Source organism: Glossina fuscipes, unplaced genomic scaffold (assembly GCF_014805625.2).
Source record: "Glossina fuscipes isolate IAEA_lab_2018 unplaced genomic scaffold, Yale_Gfus_2 148, whole genome shotgun sequence".
NCBI lineage: Eukaryota > Metazoa > Arthropoda > Insecta > Diptera > Glossinidae > Glossina > Glossina fuscipes.
The window spans coordinates 566,143-572,863 of NW_023998491.1; the positions used below are offsets into that span (position 1 = coordinate 566,143).

Here is a 6,721-nt window from a genome sequence, read left to right on the forward strand (position 1 = left end):
AATTAGTCAAATTAGTCAAAGGACACGACTGCAGTACCGCATAAATTGAGAAAACCTCTGATTTTCAAAGGGAATAAAAAAATGATTTTATGACGCGCACAAGCTTCAAGAACCTTCAGAAAGTATATCAACTCTAGCACAGTTTCAAGTTCGGAATGCATCTAAGCACGTCCATCTGTCCGTCTGCCCAACTGTGTAGTATCTGTGGCACACATTTGCATAAATGAAGATTTCGATAACAAATTTTCAAAAAAACTGGACATGGCGAACATTTTCAGTATTTTTTGATTGCTACTCATACAGTCGAGCGCACCGACTTAAAAACTTCCACTTTTATTGTGAAAGTTGAAAACACCAGTCAGGCCCATCCTGTACTATAGAGTATGGAAACTTGGTTATTTTCTTTTCTTAGAGTAAAGGTGATGCGTGTAAAAGATTCGGTTAGGACCGAATAAAATTTTCTTACTTGTTAAAAATTATAAACGGATTAATGAATTTAAATAAATATTTCCTCTTTTTTGTGATGACCACTCAGGTAACAAACAAAAAACAAACCTTGAAAATAAAATAATGCAAAAAAAAAAAAATTTTATATAATGTTAAATATAACAGCAAAATTAATATTTATGTGTTACGCATGCTTAGATACTTATTCGGATGTATTCAATGTGTTATTTCATTAATTTAAAATTCTTATTGCATGCGCTTAAATAAATGAAAATTGAGAAGGAGGAGAAAATGGAGATAACTTTAGAAAAAATTTAATTTTAAAATCAATTCCCAAGCGTTTTTGTTACAAGGAACACTGATTACTTACTTTTCCAGTGTTGAAGTTGTATTGCAATACAGATCGACAGATCTCGAGTATAGTGTGTTTTTTGTACCATTCCAAACAGTTTGTTTATGTTAAGAAATTAAGACCCCGACAGATTATAAATTATACTTTTCTATAATATTCACTTTATTTATAACGCCTATCAAATACTTATCAAATTTGAGTAAGTTTTAAAGAAGACAACAACTTTTTATAGTTCTGATTCTAAAATGAGTAAGTTCTCTTCTAAAAGGAATAAGCAGTAAAAACCACCACTAAATATTTTTGAACTACATCAGGGCAACTACTTGAATTAATTTTGAGCTCATTCAATAATTGAGTTAGAAAAAAGTGGTTGTAAGACATGCAAACTTCCAAAAATGTTTGACGACTTTTGATGATGAGAAATACCTATGTATATCACAAATTTAGTGGAATTGCCATAATCCCAAAAATGAAGATAGGAAACTGAAATTCAGCGAATACAAACGTTGATCAATTAAAAATTCAAAATAATTATTATTATTATTATTATTTTAATTTTAGACTAATGAATTGAATTCTTAGACTAAAAAAAGAGACATTGAGCACTAGCAACACAGGCTATCGGCTCTAATTTAAAAAAATGGATATTAGATAATAATAATAATTTTCAAGGACATGTAAAGTGCTTTCAACACTTTAGCTTTATAATAATACAAAGGTCTTTGCTCAAAAAAAAATGTTCAATGATTTTTTTAGGAGGTTTTAGCTTCTTACATCGAAAGCTTGCTTACGTCAAAATTTCATTTATCGGAAAGAAAAGATATAGTTTTACTGTTTAGAGAAATGGATTTAAAAAGACACAAAAGGGACAATATATGTCCTTGTCACAGAATCTTAAGAAGAAGAAATATATGAAAAAAATATACTTCCTGGTGCTCTAATGTCACGAAAAGAAGGCCAACCAAGTATACATCATTGTGTTGATAATTATAAAAATATAGTTTATAAGCAAAAAATAAGAAAGTCGCGACAGTATATAAATATATATTACCCACAGAGTAGTCACCTAACAAACAAGAGAAAATGTAAACAACAAATGACGCACCGCGTTATTTAAGAGTCAACAAGCACCATATACGAATATGAAAAAAAAATATTAATATACAAAAAAATAAAACAAATTATGTGTCACAGAGACAAGTGGCCGAGCAAGATATGGTTAAAGACCTTTAAATGCAAAAACAAATAACAAAATTTTGGTAAACAAATGTATTTAAATACTTGCGATTGAGCATATATGGCGTCCCTCCTCTAAGCGCTGTCCAGTAAAGGTACTCTAACATATTTAATCTTTTAATTTTTTAAAGCCTTAGTTTTAAACATACTCATAATAGCTTTTGTCAACTAGACATCCAACACATCATTTACGTAGTCCGCATATGTCGCTATTTCTTTTTTTTTCCAAGTCTCTGAATTTATGATAGAAAGCTGAAAATAGTTATCTGCACATTAAAGCTCAAAGTTGTCGGTAATAAAATGCTAAAAATAATCTTTAAAAAAAAAAGACAGCAAAGATTGCAAGATCTTTTCATCAATATCTTACGAAATAAAACAAATATTGAACCAAACTTGTACTTAACCTATGATGTGCAGACATATGCATATCCAATATGCAGTAAGCACGAAATTTTGAGATTTTTATACATATTCTGTTTTGTGTTTCCCTACTTTATTTGCGTTTTGATTAAATATTTTTAATTAAATATGAACAACTACAAGAGAGGTGTTGTTACATCTTAACAGACGCGATAATTAAGTAAGGGTATATAACAATGTAATAGAGTGACCAGATTGTAAACTTTCTGAATTTGTATGCCAATAGCAGACAGAGGTGCAATATATTATCATAGCCCTGATATGTTATGGGGAAATTCTTCTTGCTTCAATCGATACAAGTCGAAACTAGGTCACACATTTCAAATAAGCTTGAAAATCGATGTAGTCTCTACTAATAGAAATATGTTTACAGCGGCACCGTGGAAAGAAGAATATCACCTGATGACACGGTCACTAGGAAATCTAGGAAAATGGTCAAGAGTGATGGTATTTCCATGTTTTTGTAGGATTCATTTTGTCAAAACCTTTGTAACGTCCAGAAGGCTGCATCAGAGATTCCGCAAAATATATATATTCTTTATAAGGATAAAATTCCGAATGGATATAAGCATGTCCGTCTGCGTAATGTCTGTTCTAAACATTCTCCTAACAGCAAAAATGGAGCTATTGACTTGAAATTTGGCACATTTGGAAACATTGGAAGTTTTTGCACATAGATATTGTTGCACGTTGGTATTGTAAACGAGCCAAATTATTCAAAGGAAGCGCCCAAAGTACCACGTAGGCTGAGAACACCTCACTATATTTACTGTTTTTTTATAATTCACCGAACATTTCATTGGTAAATTTGAAAGCTTGTCGAAACGACACAGTATTGAATTTTGAATAATCCGCATCGAAACTAAAAGTTGTTCAAGAAAAGCTCTGTATTTATTTCTCCGATTAATACATTGGTCAATAATCTCGAGTTTATTCATCAATATAATCCTGGTCAACAGTGGTGTAACTGTCTTTCTACAACGTGATTTTGAAATATGCAAATTAATAATTGTCGTTGAGAGATCTGGTCAATGCGGATGCTCGGGCGGAATAGCCATACCCACTTGGAAAACCGTCTTAAACACAAAACGTCGAATAAATCACCTCTTGGATATCTAGCATTCACTGGGTTCAGCAGCATTTCGCTTTTTCTTTCCGACAGGTCAAAACGCGTTGAAAAAATCATAATCGAAAATAAGTGTAAAAAGGAATTCTCGAAATGCCGAAAAACAACAGAAATCGAATATGAATTCAATATCCGTCGGATGACTATACAAAACCTAGTAACAGGAACCTCTTCGACGAATCTTTCGTGTTTTCCTATGTAACAGCTATGTCTGGAAATCCTCGTTGTCTCTCTGACTTTAGTATTTTTCGAGCTATTCTGAAGTGTCACTTAAAGAGCGCCGGAAGTGGTAGAGACGCACGTACTTGTCATTGCTGAGCTAGCTAGTACGAGAGCTGTGGTGGTTTTCAATTTTTGCCCTACGAACGCTCTACAGACAGCTACTTCTAAAAGAAATGCTTTACCTTTATACGAATAAAAACGAAAGGATAAAATCTACTTAGCGAATGGGCAAATCATAAGCCCTGGGCCATTCTGTACCCTACCTTACCTATGGTCTCCTTCGGCCAAGTCAAGTGAAAACTTTATCTATCATAAGTTGGTACATGTTTGTGGAAATTTTCTGGTTTTCTGCGCATATTTTATGCACTTTTATTTTAAAATTTGTACATATCGCAAAACACGTCTATACGACTTGTCACTGTGCATAATAATAATAACGATAACGAAATGAAACGTTGTGTCATCGCAAGCAGATGAATGCAAATGGAAGCGATACACAAAAACAAAACCTAAGAAGCAAACAAAAAAAAAAAAAACATGAAAAATTTGTTCATAAAATTAAGTACTAGCTAACTGATCATGAAATATTTGAAACATAATTTTCATAGCACAAGTATCATCCGGATTTCATAACGAAGAAGAATTTTGTTTCATGTCAAGAAAACTGTATAGATGTTGCGCATCTTTGAGCTCATAACAGGGCGGATCACATGTATGAAATTCAACCATAGAAAGGATCTAACTGAGTTAAATTTAGTTTTTGTTGAAATCGTATAGAGAGATCCGAGATTAGTCCGAACACAATTCAATTTGACGCTGATCAAATATATACACATATATATATATATTTTTGGTTTTTTTTTACCAACTTAAAACTATTGTAAGAAAAATCAAATACGAAATGTTATACAATTGTATGCAGATTATGTACTTACAACGCAAGCCTTAACAGACTTCCAAAGGTTCCTTACAAAGTCTTCAATCTTGCTGGTTTTTTTTTGAAACGCCTTCTTACACTTGTTTAAGGTTAAACACAAAGTTTCAGCTTTTCTTCTTTTCTTTTTCTTTTTTTTTTTTGGAGTTTAAGAAAAAAATTTAAAAAAAATATTTCAAATCACTTTAATAGGCGCGTGTAGGGTGTATCACGGAGAACTGTTCTCATTTCAAGTCGTATTCACACTGACAGCAATACGCTACGAGAAGGTTACAGCACTCAAAGCCTTCGCACACGCACAAGCACACACGCGCAAAATAGATATGAAAAACGCTCGCTTAACGTACACTTTCTGATGTATGCTAACGGTTGGGTTGGATTGGGTTTATTTTCGGATTACGCAGTCACATTGTTTTAATTTTTTATTGTTGTAAAATTTGCCGGTATTTTGATCTTTAATTAAAAGAATACCAAGATGATTTGCTATCAAATTATCTTACGGTGCTTTGTTGTTTGAGCTTAGCTTTGTTATTGTAATTGGATTTTATATTTAACGGCGTCTTAGTCGGCTATTGTTTCTTATATCTGCTTTAATTTCATTTTTTTCTTAACTTTATACTGACGATTACGTTGATCTACGGCAAATTCATATCGCGATCTCTGCACATTTTCGCTAATTAATTCGGAAATTGACTGCTTAAATAACAGGAAAACTTTTAACGAATACGTTGTGACAAAATTAAAAAGCCAGTTGTTGTGAAAAAACAAAATTATTCTTATTATTATTTAGTGAGATTTGCTTTTGAAGGTTTTTTGATGTATTAAGAGGATTAAAAATAATTATTTATTTGTTTGCGTGTATTTATTTAGCTGCTTTCCTTTTAAATCCTAATTTATGTAGATGAAGATAAGAGTGGAATTAAATGATTCAAATGATCAATTGATTGATTATTTTATTATCTATTAAGATCGGATTGATGCGTTTGTTTTATGTTCCTTTTTTAAACAAAAAAAAACTACTTTTTAATCTCTCTTGTCTCTCTATATATATATAGATAGATAGATATATATATGTATATATATATATATATATATATATATATGTATATATATGGATTGGATTATGAGAACGATGTTTAAGCTTATGCGTTAGTTATTGAACTAATAATAATTTCATTAGCGTGGGTGCGTTTTATCGATAACAACTGTATGCAATGAAGAGGGATTTTTACAATGAGAAAAATAATTAGACACTATTGTACGATTAAGGCAAGCACACACACACAAAGCGAGCATACAGCATATAATGCAATTTTCAGGCTTGTACTCTGACCTGCACAGACACAAACAAACGTTCTATTCGGCAATTTCTTTCCTTTCTCTTATTATAAAGTTGTGCTGCTATTGCTAGAGCGAGCACGCGAGCACGTGTTGGTTGTAGATAAACTTTTTGCTTGTAGTCTCTCCTGTAATCTCTTTCTCTTTTTTACTCTCTCTTTCTTCTCTCCTCTCGCTATGTATTAAAAGCACACACTTTTTTTTTTTTTTTGTAAGAAATATATGTGTGTAAGTTCGTTGTTGTGTTGTTGTCGTAATTTTTAATACAGTGTGTCGTTATTTCGTGTTATATATGTATGTGTACGTAGATTTTTTCAATAAAAATCCCTTAATTAAATCCACTTTTGCTTTACTTTATGGTTGCTTTAAGAAATGCGTCGACACAAGTCTATATCTTAACATGGATTAATTTATATGCAAATTTAAGTTAATTTACAAAATTTTTCCCGTTTTCATTTTTAAGACGATAATTTTTATATTTAGTTTTTCTCTTTTTATTCAATATCTTATTTTTCGAAAGAAACTTTTATTTAATGCAATAAGTTGATGTCGTTGTTAATAGCAATAACTCATGGTTTTCTTGTTTTTTTTTTTTCGCAATTATTAAAAATTAAAGTTTTCCAACTTGAAATCCTTTTGTCTCTTT

The 6,721-nt window shown here is 31.4% G+C and overlaps 1 protein-coding gene across 11 annotated transcripts in view; it reads right to left on the reverse strand.

The window, feature by feature from the left end:
- Positions 1-6,326, reverse strand: part of LOC119641390 (general transcriptional corepressor trfA) — a 39,240-nt gene extending 32,914 nt beyond the window's left edge. Inside the window, exons 1-2 of one of the 11 annotated variants that reach the window (XR_005247825.1) lie at positions 6,071-6,089; positions 4,739-5,778 (exon numbers count right to left, since the gene is read on the reverse strand). The gene's annotated coding sequence lies outside the window, so the exon portion shown is untranslated. Of the gene's footprint in view, positions 1-2,080; positions 2,288-4,738; positions 5,779-6,070 lie in introns of those variants that run through there. The other 10 variants (XM_038040016.1, XM_038040015.1, XM_038040014.1 and 7 more) reach the window with 10 other exon arrangements.
- Between the last annotated feature and the right edge of the window lie 395 nt (positions 6,327-6,721).